The sequence below is a fragment of the Bufo gargarizans genome, chromosome 3, assembly GCF_014858855.1.
Source record: "Bufo gargarizans isolate SCDJY-AF-19 chromosome 3, ASM1485885v1, whole genome shotgun sequence".
NCBI lineage: Eukaryota > Metazoa > Chordata > Amphibia > Anura > Bufonidae > Bufo > Bufo gargarizans.
This window is the reverse complement of record NC_058082.1, coordinates 275,598,507-275,624,927: the sequence shown is the minus strand read 5'-3', so window position 1 is coordinate 275,624,927 and position 26,421 is coordinate 275,598,507.

Sequence of the window (26,421 nt, the reverse complement as noted above, 5' to 3'; positions counted from 1 at the left end):
ACAGTATAATATAGTACATTGTGTATATATATGTATATATTTATAGATTTGCCTCTATATGGTTATGTTTTTGTTTATGTATCTTATTGTCATATATTGATTTGATGTCATTATAATTAACAGGCCGTGAACAAGGTCCGGGAGGACCGAAACGTTGGCCTAAATAACTGATAACCACCAGTGGCAATTCAAATAAAAAACTGTTTATTTCATTCATATCAATCCTGAGTGCCCTGAATTACTTTATAACATTGATTTGGATTCAACTTCCATCATTGAGCACCGAACCAATACTACATTTAGTAGAGTGCCAGCCAATGGACTTCGAATTGTTTGGAAATGGCCTTATAACCCTTCCCAGATTGATTGGCAGCAACAATTGCTTCTCTGAGATCATTGCCGATGTCATTCCTCCTTGACTTTGCGTTAATACACACCTGAACGCTCCAGACCAGCATACTGCCAAAATGTCTGCTTTTATAAATGTGGTCACACTTTCTGATGATCAGTTATCCAGTGGCATTAGATCAGTAGCGCCTGCATGCCACTTACCCTCTTAATTCCTATGGAAGCATTAAGGGTGTACTTAATTTTTTACATACAACTTCTGCATTTTGGCCTAGTTTTTTCTTCAATGTTTTTTATTAGGCTTTTTTAACACATACATGTAAGCATAGTAAAATTACAATGATCCCATATGTGTCAATAACAGTACAATAAAGGAATATAACAGAATAACAGGAAAAACAGAATGACCGTATTAGAGCAGTGTAGTGTAACTGCTGGTATACATTCAGTGCCACAATGATCTCATATATGGTAACCGAGGCTGAAAATGGAACCTGTTAGAGTACCGTAATTCAAAAGAGGGACAGGAAAGAGAAACAAACAAAATTGGCCACAGAAGTATACTTGAAACAATATCACTGCCAGTGTACATTCACAGTCTCACTATAAAGTGGCTCTAACCTGGCGAGAAAGCTTTATGTGACGGCCATGGGCTCCAAACTCTTTCAAATTTGGGATAATTGGATTGGCCAATAGCTATCAATTTTTCGTAGGAGCATGTGGTATTATTTATTTCTGAGATGACCTCTCCTAAAGATGGTGTTATCTGGCTCTTCCAATGTCTCATCACTATGATTTTGGAGATGATAAGGATTTTACATATTAAAGGGAGTCTGTCACCAGTGATGGCCAGTTCGCCGTGTTCGCCTGCGAACACATGCGGGCTGCCATCTTAACTCACAAGTCCGGCGAGGCACAGGTAAGCCCTTACCTGTGGCTGTACCGCGAGCCGGTTTCAAACAAATGCGGTCAGCGGGAGCAGGCATTTCCGAGAACAGCCGCCGGGGGCCTTCATTGGGCTGTTCTCAGAACTGCCTGCTCCCGCTGACCGCATTTGTTTCAGACCGGAGATTTCACGCTGGAGGTAACCAGGGAGCTGTTTGCTGTGTATCGGACTTTATGCCCCTGTAATTGCTCATATGGCCCCTGTAATTGCCCACTGGCACAGGTAGGTTAGGTCCTGTGCCACTATGAGAGAGCTTGACGAGGTGCACGGGCTCCGGTATGTTCTTGATATAAGAATATATTGGCGAAAGTCTCATTTTTTATATCAGTGTGAGGGTTTAGCCATATATTGTCAATTGCATTTACCAGTGTAGTGCACCAATGTTTATAATGTTTTGTTCTATATAATCCATCACATCCGCACATTAGGCTATCCTGTTTTGGATGTCTTTGTGGTACATGTGGTCCGTTGTAGGCATCCTCCATTGTATGCATTTTTGCTGGGGATTGCTGTTAGCAATGGATCATATGTACAGTATCTGCTCCCCCAGTTAGAAATGCGCAACAGTATTTGGGGCTTTGAGCATTTTCTGCTTCTTAAGACCTGTGTAGGATGTTTTTGTGGTACATGTGATCCGTTGCTGGCATTCTCCATTGTATGCATTTTTGCTGGGGATTACTGTTAGCAACGGTTCATGCATAACAGCATTTGGGGCTTTGAGCATTTTTCTGCCCTTCTGTCCATGTGCAAACATCTCAATTAACTGTCCTGTCCCACCTGATGGATGTGTCAGGAGTCAAAGTTCGGCGCTATGCAAAAAAAAATGGCGTGTGTGAATATCGCCATATGTTTACATGTTTGGTGAATCGCAAATGAGCAAAGTTCGCCGCGAAACGACGACCTGGGCGAACCACAAGGCCATCCCTTGGGGGTGGCCTTGTGGTTTGGGGATCTTAAAACTGGCTGTGCTGTTTGTTAACAGAAGGTACCTCTCTGTCTCAAGCCACAGGAGAGACCTGAATGAAAAACTGAAAAGGCACAGGGGATTTCTATAGCTAGTAAACAGTTTTGTGGCAGTCTGTAGCCTCCAGTTCATAGAAAACCCAAAGCTTGCAATGACACCACCAGAAAATGAAAAAAGAACACCTAAGGATTTAAGATAAAAGGCCTCTTTTACAATATGGCAACACTGGAGGAACTTACGTGTAGTGATCAAAGTTGCAAGATCCTTACTTTACCTACAGATGCTCTGCAGAATTTATGTCTGGCATTACTGTTGTTTTTTGTCTGACAGCACTGTTTTTAATCTTCTCTGTTAGAGGACTGTTGATTGGTTGAGAAATACCACCCAGTATTAATGTGACCCACTCTCAACATATACCATACTACGGAACACAAAATAAAGGCTGCACCACCTTGGCTGTGTGATTATTGAGCTGAGATTTACAAAGTATAAACTGCTAGGAGTGTTTGGTCAATCACATTAAGTTTTCCAGCTGTTCTTTTTCATTTTCTGATAGTGTAGCAGATTCCAGGACAAAAATGCCTAAATTGTAAAAAGCCATGTGTCGAATACATCCTGTTTTGGTGCAATTAGAAGGACGCTTTTAGAGCACCCTACCTTTATGCTCCTTGGTCTCCTGAGTCATCAAAGAGGTTGTCTCATCTTTCTGTTACTAAGGCGAGATGAGACACAGTCCCGACCATCGGCCAGCCAGGAACAGAAGAACGCTCCGGCACTCGCTCTTTCAGTAGCTCCCATTGAGTTCATGAGAGCTACGGGAACAGCATAGCACAGCTAGTTACACTATTTCTGGGGAACAGCATAACTTGCTGTGCTACGCTGTTTCCGTAGCTCTCATGAACCGCAATGTTTGCTACTGAAACAGCGAGTGACGGGACACTAGCTGGTGGTCGGTAGCGGTGAGCAAATCGAGCTTTGGATCGAAGATCCGAAGTCAGTTCGTTTCTAAACTTCGTTTAAACGCTGTATGTAGTCAGGCAAGACTTTGGTGAATAACTTCGGGCTTCGATTTTACAACTTTAAAAACATTTTAAAACATGAATCTGAAGTTGGCTTTGGTACTCAGGGAACCAGCCGGTATCGAAGCCGACTACAGATTCTAGTTTTAAAATGTTTTTAAAGTTGTAGAATCAAATACCGAAGTTATTCACCAAAGTCTCACACGACTTCAGGCTTAACTAATTTTGTCTCGCCACAGCACATACATTTTAATGCTGTATGGAGACAGGTCTCCATACAGCATTAGAATGAAGTTTAGGAAGAAATCAACTTCAGATCTTTGATCCGAAGCTCGATTTTCTCACCCCTAGTGGTCGGAACTATGTCTTATCTCGCCTTAGTGACGCAAGACGAGACAACCCTTGATGATTTATGATTTTTTTTTAAGCCATTGTATCGGTTGTCTGAGATTTTTTTATAACCTTGTACAACCCCTTTAAGCCAACCCATTCTTTGAAGGAAGCTACCAAGGAAACCAACTGATATCTTCAAGGAAAGCTGCATGTGGATGCTCATTCCTTATTCAGATTAAAGCTTTATGCACACGGACGTATTTTATATCTATGTGCTATATAATTTTTTTGCTGACTCACACACACTGACTTATTTATTCCAATGGGGCCTTGCACACATCCGTATTTTCAGCAGATCCATGTGGCATATTATAGAAAATGTCCTATTCTGGTCTGCACTGCGGACAAGAATAATCATTTCTATTGATTATAGTGAGAAAAATGAGTTGCGCAGACAGAAAATATCCATATTTATCTAATCTGTGGTTTACGGACACAGTTGTGTACATGAGGCCAAATACTGTAGATGGCCAGAGCCTTGCAGGGCTTCTTACTCACATGGCTCAAGTAGGGACCACAAAGACAACTGCTTTAAAGAAGCACAAACTCAGCTAAAATAAGCAATAGTATGTAACCACAAAGTGTGATCGGGTTTTGTTAAAGTTTCATTGGTTATTATCATGGTTATTCTGAGCAGAAAAAAAAAAAGGAACTGCTACATTTTTACTTTTACATTCTTCAGTTTTTCTACAGAAAAGTATAAAGCTTCTAGTTACTGCTTGAAAGGAGTCTGTCAGCAGTTCTGACCATGCTAAACTGCTGACAGCACTAGGTAGGGGTTGGGGAGAGCAGTACAAACATAACTTTTGTGGAGCATTACTTATCAGGAGTAATGTGAATATGAACTTTTATTCTGCTAAATTCTCCTCCACTAAGTTCTCAGGAGGTGGAGCTTCATTATGAAGTGCTATCTGCTCTGAGGTGCTTCACAGCTCCTCCCCTCTTCTCTGCGAGACAGCTGTAGCATCCAACCAGTAGATCAGTACATCTGTCGCTTAGAGCAATGGGGAGAAGCTGTGACACGGCTCAATGCAGAGAACACATTACAGCGAAGCTCTGCCTCCTGGGCATGTGCAGGAGCAGAACTTGACAGATTTAAAGTTCATATTCACACTATTCCTGATAAAGGACGTTCCACAAAAGGTGTGTTTATTCTGCTCTCCTCAGCCCAGTGCTTTCAGCAGTCTAGCATGGTCAATGTTGCAGACAGATTCTCTTTAAAAGGATTACCACCACCACAATGATCAGCTGATCACTTTGGGTCTGGTTCCTGACGCCTCTGGTTACCAACTGAATTTGCCAAAAAACCCAGAGGTATTTTGTTTCTGGTCATAGAGAGGGTTCTGGGTTCAGAAGTGGTTTCTATGTGCAATATTTACACCCTGCTGATAAATAGACGTGAATGTGGTTGCTTGTATTTAGATGCAGGGTCCCATGGTTGAAGAGTCCTGCGTAGGATTGCATACAATGTGGTAACAAGCCAGTGTCTCTCATTACATTTGGAATGTGAAGTCCAAGGAGTTCTCATCCCACACACTCAGTATGTGAATGTATTGTCATGTTCCTTTTTAGTACAAGGATTACTAGATTTTAATTAGTTATTTTATCATCTCTGCCGTTCAGAGACTTCTTTATCCTTAAAGGGATTGTCTCACTATAGCAAATAGCATTTATCATGTAGAGAAAGTTAAGCACGGCCACCACTGATGGATTGCAGGGTGGTCGTAACCATGGGAACAAGCAGTGTATAATGTGATGGAAAAATTAATCCAGCAAAGGAAGCAATATGGATAATAACAATATATTAGTAAATGGCTTGTATTAACTTACTCTACATAATAAATGATATTTGCTAAAGTGAGACAACCCCTTTAAAGGGACATTTCAATCAATTTTTATCCTCACACATTAGCAGCTTGATACTATTCTATTCATACTTAATTCTATGTATATATTTTTTTTTTTTTTTACAAATAATGGATATCATTTCTTTTAATGTCACTTTATGTATTTTACTTCCTATCCTGGCTTTTAGGTCCCTTGTTTAGACTTTTAGCTTGGCAAACAGTCTCACTTGACTTTCTCAGTAGGATCATCACTGCGGCCAGATAGGGAATAGGGTGACTGCATTAAAGTATCACACATTATTCTGATAAGTGCAATAAGGCCTGCCTTATTATCATCCCAACTCTACATCAACTATCAATAATGAGGATTACCCGGCAGATAACATTTCTCCCCTCACAGCAGCAGTAAACTGACAGTGGGTTCCATAGCTATATAGGTTGTGCTGCTCCTTTACGTCGGGTGGGCACGGGCGGCACTCCACTAACCCCCCTGCCTCTTTGGTGGTCCAAACTGGTCCTTGTAGCGGGTATGATCATCAGAGTCCTCTTCTCCCTCCTCCCTGGCAGGTCGTGGCCTGGGCTTGCCAGCTATGCCTCCCCCTTTTGCCCTTAGAACTCACTTCCCCGGCTATTAAAGGGCCAGTGTGTGCACATGGGCGTCTGCATGGGGGGGCGAGAGCCCCCCCCCCCTGGAAATCGGGGCACAGGGAGATGAACGCTTCCATTGTGGAAGCGCTCATCTCCATAGGACAGCGATACAGATGACTGTGCTGAGGCAGGGGAGGGAGAGGCGTGTCCCTTTCCCTTCCTCTGATAGGCTGCAGGCACTAGGCCGGCAGCCTATCAGAGGTCGGCGGAGGAGGAGCGATGACGTCATCGCGCTGCCTGAGCCATACAGCCGGAAGAGGCCTGCATCGCATTGCTGCCAAGGAGGTAAGTATAAGTGTTTATTTTTTGGGTTGTGAACAATACTGGTGGCTACTGGCACATAATGGGGGTCTCTGGCTACTGGCACATAATGGGGGCTCTGGCTACTGGCACATAATGGGGGTCTCTGGCTACTGGCACATAATGGGGGTCTCTGGCTACTGGCACATAATGGGGAGCTCTGGCTACTGGCACATAATGGGGGGCTCTAACTACTGGCACATAATGGGGTCTCTGGCTACTGGAACATAATGGGGGGCTCTGGCTATTGGCACATAATGGGGGCTCTGGCTACTGGCACATAATGGGGGGCTCGAGATACTGTCACATAATGGGGGTCTCTGGCTACTGGCACATAATGGGGGTCTCTGGCTACTGGCACATAATGGGGGTCTTTGGCTACTGGCACATAATGGGGGGCTGTCATTACTGACACATAATGGGGGGCTGTCATTACTGACACATAATGGGGGGCTGTCATTACTGGCACATAATGGGGGGCTGTCATTACTGGCACATAATGGGGGCTGTCATTACTGGCACATAATGGGGGCTGTCATTACTGGCACATAATGGGGGGCTGTCATTACTGGCACATAATGGGGGGCTGTCATTACTGGCACATAATGGGGGGCTGTCATTACTGCCACATAATGGGGCTGTCATTACTGGCACAATATTGGGGGCACTATAGGGGCATCTACTGAGGCCACAAAGAAGGGGTGTTTTATATGGGGGGTTCTGTACAGTAGAATTTTATACTGGGACACATTATGGTGGGTACTATGAGGAAGGGGGAGAGGAGTACTATGGGGTCATCTACGTGGGCACTAAGGGGTATTTTATACTTGCAAATTATGAGGGACACTGAGGGCATCTACTGGGGCATTTTATACTGGTACATTATGGGAGGCACTAGGAGTAAGGGGGGAGAGGAGCACTATGGAGGCCTTTACTGGGGGCACTATATAGGGGTATTTTATACTGGCACATTATGGGGCACTATGAGGACATTAGCTCAACTGGGGGCATTACAAGGGAGTATTTTTTGCACTGTCACAATATAAGGAGAATTATTTCTCCTGGGGGGCATTATGGTGGGCTTTATTACTCCCACATGGTATGACCCCCTAGTAGCAGCACCAGCCTCTCCCTGCTCTGCTATTCCTCTGCCCCTCCAAATCCTTATTATGAAATCTTTCTCACTAGGATAAAACACATCAGCTCCGCTGAGCCCCCGGCCAAGTGTGAAAGTGGCGTCCGAGATCCCCAAGGGCCAAGCCAAGTAATTGTACGTTTTCATGTGAAATATGTTTATGTTATACACATCTAGCCTACACTGCGCCACACAATATACAGTATACCTGCTACACTGCGTAGTCTGTTCTATAAGCACCATTGTTTTGTGGCGGCGGACAGAAAATAATCTGGAAGCGCCCCTCCCGAGACCAGGCTCTGGATCCGCCACTGTACAGCTCCTGCGTTATTATACTTTGTGATAATGAATATGCCCCTCCCCTTCATTACATTCTCAGAAACAAGCAGAGCATGGATGTCAATAAAACTATGCCCCCGCAAAATTTCTGCGGACGCCCATGTGTGTGCATCCTAATTTTTACCATATTTTTGATGATGAAAGAACATTGTATTAAATCATTGCTGTGTGCACAGTTCCCTAATTCACATTATGCTGTAACTAACATTTTGGAATAGCTAGATTATTACTAATGCCATAAACAAGATACAGCTCACAGGGTGTCACAGTCACAATTATCTCTTATCATGGGTTACAGCCTCAAAGTGTTCATCTCTGGCATTCTTCACATACTCTTCTGCACAGATATGAGTCCTATTTGCCATGAATGTGATTAATGCAGAGATGCTGTTTTGTCTCCTATGCCAGTGGACAAATTCCTTTATCTGTTAGTTAGCTCTTCACAAGACCTAGTGTTTCCATGTCCGTTTTCCTTTTCAACTTGAATTCCAGTAGTGGGGATATGATCCATAATACATTTCTAAGAATTGTATTTATTATTAATGTGCACAAAATTATAGGCGTAGCCCAAAATGTATTACAGTACTTGAATATCGACCTTTATTAACAACTCTCTAGCCTGAAAAAATTAAATAGGTTTCTTTTTATCCCTAAAACCATTAAAGAAAAGTCCTACATTTGTCATGGCAGCAAAAAGGGCTAACTAAAGTCAAAAGTTTGGAATTTTCCACGGTTCTGATTTCTAATGTTTGCCAGGAACATGTCAAGAATGATAGACTAGATCCAGAGACCCAGTCGTTATCTACATGGTTGAGGAGAGAATCTGTATTAGCGGTCATCACTGGAATTTCCTCTACAAGCGAGAGTGTCTGGGTATATTTCTACCTATGGACATCTCTCCCATTCCCTCCATTTGGAACTATGTTCTATAATGGCACCACATGTATACCATGTGCTAACAGTTCTGTACACACACCTGATATACCCATGAATGTTATAATGTAATAAAACATCCTGATCATGTGATCAGGATGTTTTATTACATTTCATTTGCATTTTGGCTCATAATATAAAATAATGTAGTACAGATGTAGCAATTTTTAACTTGTCACACCCAGATCAGCTCTGTCAGTGTAAAATGTGCAAACAAAAGTGTAAAAGTCCACCAGCCTCTTGGGGGACATATTACCTGCCAAAAAAAACTACCACGCTAACCAAAACATTCACCATAGCTGCCCTGTTAACCTAAGACTATACATAAAACAAAACAACCATTACAAAATTTGGAACAATTCAAATAATTTTAATTAGTGTCAATGTGTAAATTTAAATAACAAAGAACAGTAGCTTGATTTTATTCAAATTTTCTTTCACATTTGCCCCAATGAAAACTAAAATATATAAAAATTATAATAAATGGAATGGGAGCAGTTTTGCAGTAACCAATTCATTCATGCATAAGAGATGGAGCTGTGTCGTTCGGGCACTGATCAGATATTGAAGGCCTATCTAGGGATAGAACTGATTAACTTTTGTATGATAGTAAATGGACGTACTAGGTAAATACTGTTTACTGCCTAAATAAAGTAAGTTTTAACGTACTTTATTTAGGCAGTAAACACTATCTAGTGAAAAGGGCCATCAGTTCAAAAATACTGGGCAACCCATTTAAGGGATTTGTATGATCAAATGGCAAACACAGTCATGCGCATGAGTCCTAAGCAAAAAAATTGTAATCTTTCTATGTTGGTATGCACAATCACAGAGTGTCATATAATAGTGTGGAAAGCTATCAGCAATAATATCACAGAATTTAAAACTATCCAGCTTAAAATTTTACTTTTACTAGATAATATTTAAACAGAGGATTAATTCAAAGTATTTCATGATATTATATTATAACAAAAGCCAGACTGAAGGTAAATCAAGACCCACCGTTAGCATCTAGGCAGTAGGTCACTTTGTCGATAGAAGGTAAGAGATATGGCACCTACAGTTAGAAGATTCCCTTATAAAGGTAGATATATTTCAGGTGAGGTCAGGAGGAATTATTATCCCTATACACTACGTGCAGAATTATTAGGCAAATTAGTATTTTGACCACATCATCCTCTTTATGCATGTTGTCTTACTCCAAGCTGTATAGGCTCGAAAGCCTACTACCAATTAAGCATATTAGGTGATGTGCTTCTCTGTAATGAGAAGGGGTGTGGTCTAATGACATCAACACCCTATATCAGGTGTGCATAATTATTAGGCAACTTCCTTTCCTTTGGCAAAATGGGTCAAAAGAAAGACTTGACAGGCTCAGAAAAGGAAAAAATAGTGAGATATCTTGCAGAGGGATGCAGCACTCTTAAAATTGCAAAGCTTCTGAAGCATGATCATCGAACAATCAAGCGTTTCATTCAAAATAGTCAACAGGGTCGCAAGAAGCGTGTGGAAAAACCAAGGCGCAAAATAACTGCCCATGAACTGAGAAAAGTCAAGCGTGCAGCTGCCAAGATGCCACTTGCCACCAGTTTGGCCATATTTCAGAGCTGCAACATCACTGGAGTGCCCAAAAGCACAAGGTGTGCAATACTCAGAGACATGGCCAAGGTAAGAAAGGCTGAAAGACGACCACCACTGAACAAGACACACAAGCTGAAACGTCAAGACTGGGCCAAGAAATATCTCAAGACTGATTTTTCAAAGGTTTTATGGACTGATGAAATGAGAGTGAGTCTTGATGGGCCAGATGGCTGGATTGGTAAAGGGCAGAGAGCTCCAGTCCGACTCAGATGCCAGCAAGGTGGAGGTGGAGTACTGGTTTGGGCTGGTATCATCAAAGATGAGCTTGTGGGGCCTTTTTGGGTTGAGGATGGAGTCAAGCTCAACTCCCAGTCCTACTGCCAGTTTCTGGAAGACACCTTCTTCAAGCAGTGGTACAGGAAGAAGTCTGCAAGGTAAGAAAAACATGATTTTCATGCAGGACAATGCCTCATCGCGTCCAAGTACTCCACAACGTGGCTGGCAAGAAAGGGTATAAAAGAAGAAAATCTAATGACATGGCCTCCTTGTTCACCTGATCTGAACCCCATTGAGAACCTGTGGTCCATCATCAAATGTGAGATTTACAAGGAGGGAAAACAGTACACCTCTCTGAACAGTGTCTGGGAGGCTGTGGTTGCTGCTGCACGCAATGTTGATGGTGAACAGATCAAAACACTGACAGAATCCATGGATGGCAGGCTTTTGAGTGTCCTTGCAAAGAAAGGTGGCTATATTGGTCACTGATTTGTTTTTGAATGTCAGAAATGTATATTTGTGAATGTTGAGATGTTATATTGGTTTCACTGGTAAAAATAAATAATTGAAATGGGTATATATTTGTTTTTTGTTAAGTTGCCTAATAATTATGTACAGTAATAGTCACCTGCACACACAGATATCCCCCTAAAATAGCTAAAACTAAAAACAAACTAAAAACTACTTCCAAAAATATTCAGCTTTGATATTAATGAGTTTTTTGGGTTCATTGAGAACATGGTTGTTGTTCAATAATAAAATTAATCCTCAAAAATACAACTTTCCTAATAATTCTGCACTCCCTGTAGATGCCCTACGGTGTCTACCCCTGCCTACAGGCAGAGCACCCGCCCCGAAAGGGGCGACCCCACCTCTTGGTGGCTAAACCCTTTTTCTTACCCTCACGTGACCTTAAGATGCTTCCTCACAGTGGGCTAATTGACTTCCCATTGGTTGTTTGAGGGCAGAGATGATTGTCCTAGATGGTATATAAAGAGAGATTGTTCCGACAGGTTTCCCCAAGTAAAAATCCTTGGTTCATCAGGGGACCTTGCTGTTTAAATTCCCATAGCCGAAAGATGGTGGCTATATGCTGGCGATGATAAAGGCTGATGATATGCAACCTCTATGTGTTAGAGCAGAGTTTAAATAGCGGGGACTTTTGGCGCCAAGTTGTTGGTAACGCCCCCTCTGATTCACAGATGATTGATATATTGTGTAACCAATCATTATGGGTGTAACATAATGCCGATGTTATCATTGGTGTTAAACCTAGGTATCGTGATAATGAGGTACCTGTTATCCCCCCGCTACCAGTTCCTTCGATGCACGCCCATAGTGTGATGGATGTTTGCATCACATCCGGTCACGTGATCAGGAGTTCAGTCCTCACGTGATCACTGCTTCCTGTCTATGGAACGCAAGCTATAGCCGTTGGTTATCTGGTTGTGGAACGCATCACATATGTGTTAGTTTGTTCCCAATCGGATCACTGGTCTTAGCTTTACATAGACAGTTTCTATTGTTAGTATGAACTAATACTCTGCAATTAGATATCAATTAGAGAAATTAAATTGGAATATATATGTTTAATTAGATCTTGACTTGATAAAGAAATAAAGAGATATATGAGACATATGAACCAATTCCGGTTCTGATATAATCTGGATTCCTGGTCATACTTTTAGGTCTATCGATCCCATGTCAGTGGTTAAATAACTAGAGACATTGCTGGGCATGAGGGAGGAGTTAATTTAGATAAAGCATGTATAGGAGATTTGCTCATTAGGTCCCTGAGGGTAAGTTGTTCTTAGTCTATGGATCCACTGGGCTTCTTTTCTCAGTATTCTATTGTCCCAGTCCCCACCCCTGAGTGATTGTCTAACAACCTCAACCACTTGAAACTTTAGTGTTTTGGCATCCCCACCATGATATTCATTAACATGGCGTGCTATTGGTTTGTCCCTTTTGTTCCTAACATCACCCAGGTGTTCGCACACCCTCCGCCTAAATTCACGTTTGGTTTTCCGAATGTAATTTAATGGGCAGTCACAGGAACACATATACATTACTCCTTAAGTACGGCAGTTGGCAAAATCATAATTTTGATATATTGTGCCCGTGCTACTGCTAGTAAAGGAGTTGGATTTTAATATATATGGACAGCATACACAGTTATTTCCACATTTGAACGTTCCTGGAGGTCTATTCCCAAGCCAGGTGGGGTCACTAGGTGGTTTCTTGTAATGGCTGTGTATCAGCCTATCCCGTAGTGACCTACCACGTCTGTAGGTGATGGCGGGGGTGGTCGGTAGGAATTCAGCTATGTCAGGATCAGAGAGTAAGATACCCCAGGTATTGTTCAGGATATCCCTCACCCTCTGACTCTGTTTGCCATAGGTACCAATAATTCTCGTTACAGTGTCAGTCTGATAGCGAGGGGCATTTGTCGCAAGTAGAGAGTGACGATCTCTCTGATTAGCATGTTGAAAGGCCTCCCTTAATACCTGATCCGGGTATCCTCGCTGTAAGAATCTACCCCGTAGATCTGCAGACTGTTTGTAAAATGCTGAATGGGATGAGCAATTTCAGTGAATTAAGATGATTAATCCTAGACAAAGCCTCCAATCATCTTAATTCACTGATTGAATCTGCTTTGAACTATAAAGCAGATCCAGAGTTTGGTCGACGTGAGAGCACACTCAGGACTAACATTGAAAGATACCAGACAATCCTAAAAGATCGCAAACATAAACAATTTATTTGTGATCTAGGGGAATTTCGTGATAAACGGGCTTTTAATATTCTGCAAACAAATCCCCAGGAATCCATACAAACCGACATATCCTCCACTAACCCTGAATCTTCTGACACGGAAAGAGGGGTACCACCCTTTCGGGACGAGGCAACAGTAGGGGAAGGGGTAGAAATAGGAAATGGCCACCAAAGTCAAACCGGGGATATCCACGGGCCCCCTATCGGAATCAGTAACAGGGGTAGTAGACCAACCATCTTTACTACAAGCATGCTCCTCCTCCTCCTCTTCAATACCTTCTGGCTCTCAAATCCCATTGCCAACTCAGAATACTTTTTTAGAATTGACAAGTGGGGGAAACCAGTTCCCATATCAATTAAGAGACAGGGAACAAGCTCCCTCACAACGAGTAAACAGAACAAAATAATGCCTCCTCAGAATCAAATCATTAATCTTACGGACAAATTACTAACAGAGCATTCGTTCCTGCGACAAACTTCAACTCTTTTGAGTGGGTTAAAGATATTAACCTTTTTGTCCGTAAGCTTAAATGGCGTAAGTTCTTTAAAACTCATGATGAGGAGAAATGTAACAAACTCGGCATCTCTAGATCTGATCTAGAGGGGGTACAGATTTTGAATTCCTTATTAGTAGGGATGAGCGAACTCGAACTGTATAGTTCGGGTTCGTACCGAATTTTGGGGTGTCCGTGACACGGACCCGAACCCGGACATTTTCGTAAAAGTCCGGGTTCGGGTTCGGTGTTCGTCGCTTTCTTCGCGCTTTTGTGACGCTTTCTTGGCGCTTTTTGAAAGGCTGCAAAGCAGCCAATCAACAAGCGTCATACTACTTGCCCCAAGAGGCCATCACAGCCATGCCTACTATTGGCATGGCTGTGATTGGCCAGAGCACCATGTGACCCAGCCTCTATTTAAGCTGGAGTCACATAGCGCCGCCCGTCACTCTGCTCTGATTAGCGTAGGGAGAGGTTGCGGCTGCGACAGTAGGGCGAGATTAGGCAGATTAACTCCTCCAAAGGACTTGATTAACTGATCGATCTGCAGCTGTGGATCATTGAGCTGCTGATCCTCAATTGCTCACTGTTTTTAGGCTGCACAGACCGTTTGTCAGTCTCATTTTTCTGGGGTGATCGGCGGCCATTTTGTGTCTTGTGGTGCGCCAGCACAAGCTGCGACCAAGTGCATTTAACCCTCAATGGTGTGGTTGTTTTTTGGCTAAAGCCTACATCAGGGTGAAGCTGTCACACCAAGTGCATTTAACCAGCAATAGTCTGTTCATTTTTTGGCCATATACAAAATCAGGGGCAAGCTGCGCCTGTCACCAAGTGCATTTAACCCTCAATGGTGTGGTTGTTTTTTGGCTAAAGCCTACATCAGGGTGAAGCTGTCACACCAAGTGCATTTAACCAGCAATAGTCTGTTCATTTTTTGGCCATATACAAAATCAGGGGCAAGCTGCGCCTGTCACCAAGTGCATTTAACCCTCAATGGTGTGGTTGTTTTTTGGCTAAAGCCTACATCAGGGTGAAGCTGTCACACCAAGTGCATTTAACCAGCAATAGTCTGTTCATTTTTTGGCCATATACAAAATCAGGGGCAAGCTGCGCCTGTCACCAAGTGCATTTAACCCTCAATGGTGTGGTTGTTTTTTGGCTAAAGCCTACATCAGGGTGAAGCTGTCACACCAAGTGCATTTAACCAGCAATAGTCTGTTCATTTTTTGGCCATATCCCAGTCTAATTCTGTCACTAAATCCATACCGGTCACCCAGCGCCTAAATACTAGGCCTCAAATTTATATCCAGCTAAATCTGTCCCTAGTGCTGTAGCTGGGCGAGTTATTTAGTGTCCGTTCAAGCACATTTCTTGTTCTGGGTTGAAATACAATTCCCAATTTAGCAATTTCATAATTTAGTGGTTCCTGCTATATCAGAGCTCTTTGAAATCTATCCCAAAAAGGGTATATAATATTGAAGGTGCACATAGGGTCATTCAGAGTAACTTCACACACACCCGCTACTGTGTATTTCCAAGTCTAATTCTGTCACTAAATCCATACCGGTGACCCAGCGCCTAAATACTAGGCCTCAAATTTAATTCCCTCTAAATCTCTCGTTACCCACCGCTGTACTGTTGTTGCTGGGCAAGATATTTAGTGTCCGTCAAAGCACATTTTTTGTTCTGGGTTGAAGTACAATTCCCAATTTAGCAATTTCATAATTTAGTGGTTTCTGCTATATCAGAGCTATTTGAAATCTATCCCAAAAAGGGTATATAATATTGAAGGTGCACATAGGGTCATTCAGAATAACTTCACACACACCCGCTACTGTGTATTTCCAAGTCTAATTCTGTCACTAAACCCATACCTGTCACCCAGCGCCTAAATACTAGGCCTCAAATTTAAATCCCTCTAAATCTCTCGTTACCGTTGTCCTGTTGTAGCTGGGAAAGTTATTTAGTGCCCGTCAAAGCACATTTTTTGTTCTGGGTTGAAGTACAATTCCCAATTTAGCAATTTCATAATTTAGTGGTTCCTGCTATATCAGAGCTATTTGAAATCTATCCCAAAAAGGGTATATAATATTGAAGGTGCACATAGGGTCATTCAGAATAACTTCACACACACCCGCTACTGTGTATTTCCAAGTCTAATTCTGTCACTAAATCCATACCGGTGACCCAGCGCCTAAATACTAGGCCTCAAATTTAATTCCCTCTAAATCTCTCGTTACCCACCGCTGTACTGTTGTTGCTGGGCAAGATATTTAGTGTCCGTCAAAGCACATTTTTTGTTCTGGGTTGAAGTACAATTCCCAATTTAGCAATTTCATAATTTAGTGGTTTCTGCTATATCAGAGCTATTTGAAATCTATCCCTAAAAGGGTATATAATATTGAAGGTGCACATAGGGTCATTCAGAATAACTTCACACACACCCGCTACTGTGTATTTCCAAGTCTAATTCTGTCACTAAACCCATACCTGTCACCCAGCGCCTAAATACTAGGCCTCAAATTTATATCCAGCTAAATCTGTCCCTAGTGCTGTAGCTGGGCGAGTTATTTAGTGTCCGTTCAAGCACATTTCTTGTTCTGGGTTGAAATACAATTCCCAATTTAGCAATTTCATAATTTAGTGGTTCCTGCTATATCAGAGCTCTTTGAAATCTATCCCAAAAAGGGTATATAATATTGAAGGTGCACATAGGGTCATTCAGAGTAACTTCACACACACCCGCTACTGTGTATTTCCAAGTCTAATTCTGTCACTAAATCCATACCGGTGACCCAGCGCCTAAATACTAGGCCTCAAATTTAATTCCCTCTAAATCTCTCGTTACCCACCGCTGTACTGTTGTTGCTGGGCAAGATATTTAGTGTCCGTCAAAGCACATTTTTTGTTCTGGGTTGAAGTACAATTCCCAATTTAGCAATTTCATAATTTAGTGGTTTCTGCTATATCAGAGCTATTTGAAATCTATCCCAAAAAGGGTATATAATATTGAAGGTGCACATAGGGTCATTCAGAATAACTTCACACACACCCGCTACTGTGTATTTCCAAGTCTAATTCTGTCACTAAACCCATACCTGTCACCCAGCGCCTAAATACTAGGCCTCAAATTTAAATCCCTCTAAATCTCTCGTTACCGTTGTCCTGTTGTAGCTGGGAAAGTTATTTAGTGCCCGTCAAAGCACATTTTTTGTTCTGGGTTGAAGTACAATTCCCAATTTAGCAATTTCATAATTTAGTGGTTCCTGCTATATCAGAGCTATTTGAAATCTATCCCAAAAAGGGTATATAATATTGAAGGTGCACATAGGGTCATTCAGAATAACTTCACACACACCCGCTACTGTGTATTTCCAAGTCTAATTCTGTCACTAAATCCATACCGGTGACCCAGCGCCTAAATACTAGGCCTCAAATTTAATTCCCTCTAAATCTCTCGTTACCCACCGGTGTACTGTTGTTGCTGGGCAAGATATTTAGTGTCCGTCAAAGCACATTTTTTGTTCTGGGTTGAAGTACAATTCCCAATTTAGCAATTTCATAATTTAGTGGTTTCTGCTATATCAGAGCTATTTGAAATCTATCCCTAAAAGGGTATATAATATTGAAGGTGCACATAGGGTCATTCAGAATAACTTCACACACACCCGCTACTGTGTATTTCCAAGTCTAATTCTGTCACTAAACCCATACCTGTCACCCAGCGCCTAAATACTAGGCCTCAAATTTAAATCCCTCTAAATCTCTCGTTACCGTTGTCCTGTTGTAGCTGGGAAAGTTATTTAGTGCCCGTCAAAGCACATTTTTTGTTCTGGGTTGAAGTACAATTCCCAATTTAGCAATTTCATAATTTAGTGGTTCCTGCTATATCAGAGCTATTTGAAATCTATCCCAAAAAGGGTATATAATATTGAAGGTGCACATTGGGTCATTCAGAATAACTTCACACACACGCTTCTGTGCATTTCCAAGTCTAATTCTGTCACTAAATCCATACCGGTGACCCAGCGCCTAAATACTAGGCCTCAAATTTAATTCCCTCTAAATCTCTCGTTACCCACCGCTGTACTGTTGTTGCTGGGCAAGATATTTAGTGTCCGTCAAAGCACATTTTTTGTTCTGGGTTGAAGTACAATTCCCAATTTAGCAATTTCATAATTTAGTGGTTTCTGCTATATCAGAGCTATTTGAAATCTATCCCTAAAAGGGTATATAATATTGAAGGTGCACATAGGGTCATTCAGAATAACTTCACACACACCCGCTACTGTGTATTTCCAAGTCTAATTCTGTCACTAAATCCATACCGGTGACCCAGCGCCTAAATACTAGGCCTCAAATTTAATTCCCTCTAAATCTCTCGTTACCCACCGTTGTACTGTTGTTGCTGGGCAAGATATTTAGTGTCCGTCAAAGCACATTTTTTGTTCTGGGTTGAAGTACAATTCCCAATTTAGCAATTTCATAATTTAGTGGTTTCTGCTATATCAGAGCTATTTGAAATCTATCCCTAAAAGGGTATATAATATTCAAGGTGCACATTGGGTCATTCAGAATAACTTCACACACACACGCTTCTGTGCATTTCCAAGTCTAATTCTGTCACTAAATCCATACCGGTCACCCAGCGCCTAAATACTAGGCCTCAAATTTATATCCCGCTGAATTTGAATACAATACATTGGGCCAAATAATATATTTGTTGTTGTGGTGAACCATAACAATGAGAAAAACATCTAGTAAGGGACGCGGACGTGGACATGGTCGTGGTGGTGTTAGTGGACCCTCTGGTGCTGGGAGAGGACGTGGCCGTTCTGCCACATCCACACGTCCTAGTGTACCAACTACCTCAGGTCCCAGTAGCCGCCAGAATTTACAGCGATATATGGTGGGGCCCAATGCCGTTCTAAGGATGGTAAGGCCTGAGCAGGTACAGGCATTAGTCAATTGGGTGGCCGACAGTGGATCCAGCACGTTCACATTATCTCCCACCCAGTCTTCTGCAGAAAGCGCACAGATGGCGCCTGAAAACCAACCCCATCAGTCTGTCACATCACCCCCATGCATACCAGGGAAACTGTCTCAGCCTCAAGTTATGCAGCAGTCTCTTATGCTGTTTGAAGACTCCGCTGGCAGGGTTTCCCAAGGGCATCCACCTAGCCCTTCCCCAGCGGTGAAAGACATAGAATGCACTGACGCACAACCACTTATGTTTCCTGATGATGAGGACATGGGAATACCACCTCAGCATGTCTCTGATGATGACGAAACACAGGTGCCAACTGCTGCGTCTTTCTGCAGTGTGCAGACTGAACAGGAGGTCAGGGATCAAGACTGGGTGGAAGACGATGCAGGGGACGATGAGGTCCTAGACCCCACATGGAATGAAGGTCGTGCCACTGACTTTCACAGTTCGGAGGAAGAGGCAGTGGTGAGACCGAGCCAACAGCGTAGCAAAAGAGGGAGCAGTGGGCAAAAGCAGAACACCCGCCGCCAAGAGACTCCGCCTGCTACTGACCGCCGCCATCTGGGACCGAGCACCCCAAAGGCAGCTTCAAGGAGTTCCCTGGCATGGCACTTCTTCAAACAATGTGCTGACGACAAGACCCGAGTGGTTTGCACGCTGTGCCATCAGAGCCTGAAGCGAGGCATTAACGTTCTGAACCTGAGCACAACCTGCATGACCAGGCACCTGCATGCAAAGCATGAACTGCAGTGGAGTAAACACCTTAAAACCAAGGAAGTCACTCAGGCTCCCCCTGCTACCTCTTCTGCTGCTGCCGCCTCGGCCTATTCTGCTGCTGCCGCCTCGGCCTCTTCCTCCGCCTCTGGAGGAACGTTGGCACCTGCCGCCCAGCAAACAGGGGATGTACCACCAACACCACCACCACCACCTCCGTCACCAAGCGTCTCAACCATGTCACACGCCAGCGTTCAGCTCTCCATCTCACAAACATTTGATAGAAAGCGTAAATTCCCACCTAGCCACCCTCGATCCCTGGCCCTGAATGCCAGCATTTCTAAACTACTGGCCTATGAAATGCTGTCATTTAGGCTGGTGGACACAGACAGCTTCAAACAGCTCATGTCGCTTGCTGTCCCACAGTATGTTGTTCCCAGCCGGCACTACTTCTCCAAGAGAGCCGTGCCTTCCCTGCACAACCAAGTATCCGATAAAATCAAGTGTGCACTGCGCAACGCCATCTGTAGCAAGGTCCACCTAACCACAGATACGTGGACCAGTAAGCACGGCCAGGGACGCTATATCTCCCTAACTGCACACTGGGTAAATGTAGTGGCAGCTGGGCCCCAGGCGGAGAGCTGTTTGGCGCACGTCCTTCCGCCGCCAAGGATCGCAGGGCAACATTCTTTGCCTCCTGTTGCCACCTCCTCCTTCTCGGCTTCCTCCTCCTCTTCTTCCACCTGCTCATCCAGTCAGCCACACACCTTCACCACCAACTTCAGCACAGCCCGGGGTAAACGTCAGCAGGCCATTCTGAAACTCATATGTTTGGGGGACAGGCCCCACACCGCACAGGAGTTGTGGCGGGGTATAGAACAACAGACCGACGAGTGGTTGCTGCCGGTGAGCCTCAAGCCCGGCCTGGTGGTGTGTGATAATGGGCGAAATCTCGTTGCAGCTCTGGGACTAGCCAATTTGACGCACATCCCTTGCTTGGCGCATGTGCTGAATTTGGTGGTGCAGAAGTTCATTCACAACTACCCCGACATGTCAGAGCTGCTGCATAAAGTGCGGGCCGTCTGTTCGCGCTTCCGGCGTTCACATCCTGCTGCTGCTCGCCTGTCTGCGCTACAGCGTAACTTCGGCCTTCCCGCTCACCGCCTCATATGCGACGTGCCCACCAGGTGGAACTCCACCTTGCACATGCTGGACAGACTGTGCGAGCAGCAGCAGGCCATAGTGGAGTTTCAGCTGCAGCACGCACGGGTCAGTCGCACTACAGAACAGCACCACTTCACCACCAATGACTGGGCCTCCATGCGAGACCTGTGTGCCCTGTTGCGCTGTTTCGAGTACTCCACCAACATGGCCAGTGGCGATGACACCGTTATCAGCGTTACAATACCACTTCTATGTCTCCTTGAGAAAACACTTAGGGCGATGATGGAAGAGGAGGTGGCCCAGGAGGAGGAGGAGGAGGAGGAGGAAGAGGGGTCATTTTTAGCACTTTCAGGCCAGTCTCTTCGAAGTGACTCAGAGGGAGGTTTTTGGCAACAGCAGAGGCCAGGTACAAATGTGGCCAGCCAGGGCCCACTACTGGAGGACGAGGAGGACGAGGATGAGGAGGAGGTGGAGGAGGATGAGGATGAAGCATGGTCACAGCGGGGTGGCACCCAACGCAGCTCGGGTCCATCACTGGTGCGTGGCTGGGGGGAAAGGCAGGACGATGACGATACGCCTCCCACAGAGGACAGCTTGTCCTTATCCCTGGGCAGCCTGGCACACATGAGCGACTACATGCTGCAGTGCCTGCGCAACGACAGCAGAGTTGCCCACATTTTAACCTGTGCGGACTACTGGGTTGCCACCCTGCTGGATCCACGCTACAAAGACAATGTGCCCACCTTACTTCCTGCACTGGAGCGTGATAGGAAGATGCGCGAGTACAAGCGCACGTTGGTAGACACGCTACTGAGAGCATTCCCAAATGTCACAGGGGAACAAGTGGAAGCCCAAGGCCAAGGCAGAGGAGGAGCAAGAGGTCGCCAAGGCAGCTGTGTCACGGCCAGCTCCTCTGAGGGCAGGGTTAGCATGGCAGAGATGTGGAAAACTTTTGTCAACACGCCACAGCTAACTGCACCACCACCTGATACGCAACGTGTTAGCAGGAGGCAACATTTCACTAACATGGTGGAACAGTACGTGTGCACACCCCTCCACGTACTGACTGATGGTTCGGCCCCATTCAACTTCTGGGTCTCTAAATTGTCCACGTGGCCAGAGCTAGCCTTTTATGCCTTGGAGGTGCTGGCCTGCCCGGCAGCCAGCGTTTTGTCTGAACGTGTATTCAGCACGGCAGGGGGCGTCATTACAGACAAACGCAGCCGCCTGTCTACAGCCAATGTGGACAAGCTGACGTTCATAAAAATGAACCAGGCATGGATCCCACAGGACCTGTCCGTCCCTTGTCCAGATTAGACATTAACTACCTCCCCATAACCATATATTATTGGACTCCAGGGCACTTCCTCATTCAATCCTATTTTTATTTTCATTTTACCATTATATTGCGAGGCTACCCAAAGTTGAATGAACCTCTCCTCTGCCTGTGTGCTAGGCCTAAATATATGCCAATGGACTGTTGCAGTGGTGGCTGACATGAAGCCTGATTCTCTGCTATGACATGCAGACTAATTCTCTGCTGACATGAAGCCAGATTGTCTGTTACGGGACCTCTCTCCTCTGCCTGGGTGCTGGGCCTAAATTTATGACAATGGACTGTTGCAGTGGTGGCTGACGTGAAGCCTGATTCTCTGCTATGACATGCAGACTGATTCTCTGCTGACATGAAGCCAGATTGTCTGTTACGGGACCTCTCTGCTCTGCCTGTGTGCTAGGCCTAAATATATGCCAATGGACTGTTGCAGTGGTGGGTGACGTGAAGCCTCATTCTCTGCTATGACATGCAGACTGATTCTCTGCTGACATGAAGCCAGATTGTCTGTTACGGGACCTCTCTGCTCTGCCTGTGTGCTAGGCCTAAATATATGCCAATGGACTGTTGCAGTGGTGGGTGACGTGAAGCCTCATTCTCTGCTATGACATGCAGACTGATTCTCTGCTGACATGAAGCCAGATCCTCTGTTACGGGAGCTCTCTCCTCTGCCTGGGTGCTGGGCCTAAATTTATGACAATTGACTGTTGCAGTGGTGGGTGACGTGAAGCCTGATTCTCTGCTATGATATGAAGACTGATTCTCTGCTGACATGAAGCCAGATTGTCTGTTACGGGACCTTTCTCCTCTGCCTGGGTTCTGGGCCTAAATTTATGAAAATTGACTCTTACAGTGGTGGGTGACGTGAAGCCTGATTCTCTGCTATGATATGAAGACTGATTCTCTGCTGACATGAAGCCAGATTCTCTGTTACGGGACCTCTCTCCTCTGCCTGGGTGCTGGGTAGTGTTGAGCGCGAATATTCGAAAAGCAAATTTTTTTCGCGAATATCGCAACTTCGCGATTTCGCGAATATTTCGAATATAGTGCTATATATTCGTAAAAACGAATATTCGTTTTTTGTTTCCCCCCCCCCCCCCCACAAAATTACAGTACACATATAATTGATTGTTTCCCAAAGGTCCAACAGCTCAGATCTTACTCACATTGCCTAGAAAGTGATTGAGGCGCGAATCTTCGTAAGGCGATTTTATTAGCGCACATGCGAATATCGGCACGTCCCAGAACAGAGGCAAAGGGCTTTGCATTCATACATTAGTGAATTGAGTTGCGAATCTTCGTAAGGCGATTTTATTAGCGCACATGCGAATATCTACACTTGTCCCAGAACAGAGGCAAAGGGCTTTGCATTCATACATTAGTGATTGAATTGAGCTGCGAATCTTCGTAAGGCGATTTTATTAACGCAAATGCAAATATCTACACTTGTCCCCAGAACAGAGAGGCAAAGGCCTGTGCATTCATATAGTATAGCACCATATTCGCGAATACGTAGAACTTCGTAAAAGTCGATTTACGAATATTCGTATTTTTTATTTTACTTTCCACCTTACAGATTACATTGATCTGTACTCTGTCAACTACTGTCATCACCCCCCACTGTATCTCGATTGATTCCCAAAAGTCTCACATTCCCTAGAAAGTGATTGAGGTGCGAATCTTCGTAAGGCGATTTTATTAGCGCACATGCGAATATCTACACTTGTCCCAGAACAGAGGCAAAGGGCATTGCATTCATACATTAGTGATTGAATTGAGTTGCGAATCTTCGTAAGGCGATTTCATTAGCGCACATGTGAATTTTGCATAGCATATGTATTATGCGATAATTCGAATTATCGCATATGCGAAATAATAACGAATTTGAATAATCGCGAATATTTTACGAATATTCTTTCGAATATTCACAAAATTTCGCGAATTCGAATATGGGACATGCCGCTCAACACTAGTGCTGGGCCTAAATTTATGACAATGGACTGTTGCAGTGGTGGGTGACGTGAAGCCTGATTCTCTGCTATGACATGCAGACTGATTCTCTGCTGACATGAAGCCAGATTGTCTGTTACGGGACCTCTCTCCTCTGCCTGGGTGCTGGGCCTAAATATATGCCAATGGACTGTTGCAGTGGTGGCTGACGTGAAGCCTCATTCTCTGCTATGACATGCAGACTAATTCTCTGCTGACATGAAGACAGATTCTCTGTTACGGGACCTCTCTCCTCTGCCTGGGTGCCGGGGCCTAAATATCTGAGAATGGACTGTTCCAGTGGTGGCTGACGTGAAGCCTCATTCTCTGCTATGACATGCAGACTAATTCTCTGCTGACATGAAGACAGATTCTCTGTTACGGGACCTCCCTCCTCTGCCTGGGTGCTGGGCCTAAATATATGCCAATGGACTGTTGCAGTGGTGGCTGACGTGAAGCCTCATTCTCTGCTATGACATGCAGACTAATTCTCTGCTGACATGAAGACAGATTCTCTGTTACGGGACCTCCCTCCTCTGCCTGGGTGCTGGGCCTAAATATATGCCAATGGACTGTTGCAGTGGTGGCTGACGTGAAGCCTCATTCTCTGCTATGACATGCAGACTGATTCTCTGCTGACATGAAGCCAGATTCTCTGTTACGGGACCTCTCTCCTCTGCCTGTGTGTGTGCTGGGCCTAAATATATGCCAATGGACTGTTGCAGTGGTGGCTGACGTGAAGCCTCATTCTCTGCTATGACATGCAGACTGATTCTCTGCTGACATGAAGCCAGATTCTCTGTTACGGGACCTCTCTCCTCTGCCTGTGTGTGTGCTGGGCCTAAATATATGCCAATGGACTGTTGCAGTGGTGGCTGACGTGAAGCCTCATTCTCTGCTATGACATGCAGACTAATTCTCTGCTGACATGAAGACAGATTCTCTGTTACGGGACCTCCCTCCTCTGCCTGGGTGCTGGGCCTAAATATATGCCAATGGACTGTTGCAGTGGTGGCTGACGTGAAGCCTCATTCTCTGCTATGACATGCAGACTGATTCTCTGCTGACATGAAGCCAGATTCTCTGTTACGGGACCTCTCTCCTCTGCCTGTGTGTGTGCTGGGCCTAAATATATGCCAATGGACTGTTGCAGTGGTGGCTGACGTGAAGCCTCATTCTCTGCTATGACATGCAGACTGATTCTCTGCTGACATGAAGCCAGATTCTCTGTTACGGGACCTCTCTCCTCTGCCTGTGTGTGTGCTGGGCCTAAATATATGCCAATGGACTGTTGCAGTGGTGGCTGACGTGAAGCCTCATTCTCTGCTATGACATGCAGACTAATTCTCTGCTGACATGAAGACAGATTCTCTGTTACGGGACCTCCCTCCTCTGCCTGGGTGCTGGGCCTAAATATATGCCAATGGACTGTTGCAGTGGTGGCTGACGTGAAGCCTCATTCTCTGCTATGACATGCAGACTAATTCTCTGCTGACATGAAGACAGATTCTCTGTTACGGGACCTCTCTCCTCTGCCTGGGTGCCGGGGCCTAAATATCTGAGAATGGACTGTTCCAGTGGTGGGTGACGGGAAGCCAGATTCTCTGCTATGGAACCTCTCTCCAATTGATTTTGGTTAATTTTTATTTATTTAATTTTTATTTTAATTCATTTCCCTATCCACATTTGTTTGCAGGGGATTTACCTACATGTTGCTGCCTTTTGCAGCCCTCTAGCTCTTTCCTGGGCTGTTTTACAGCCTTTTTAGTGCCGAAAAGTTCGGGTCCCCATTGACTTCAATGGGGTTCGGGTTCGGGACGAAGTTCGGATCGGGTTCGGATCCCGAACCCGAACATTTCCGGGATGTTCGGCCGAACTTCTCGAACCCGAACATCCAGGTGTTCGCTCAACTCTACTTATTAGATGAAAATGAGAAAATTCGCGGCTTGGGTCCCTTAACCGACTTAAAAACAAAAAGTAAGAAAACTCCACCCCCTCAGGATACTCTAGTTATAGATCTATTTTGTAAACTGGTGACAGACCAATTGACTAAACTAGAGAAATCAAAGAGGACTCAAAATAGCAATCTGAGTAAGGATGAGATGCAGGCCCTTATAAAGTTGGAAAAAGACCCCATGAACATACTTAAACCATCTGACAAAGGTGGAAATGTCATTATAATGGGTCATAATACCTACCGGCATATGTGTCTATGTCTACTAAATGAGATCACATG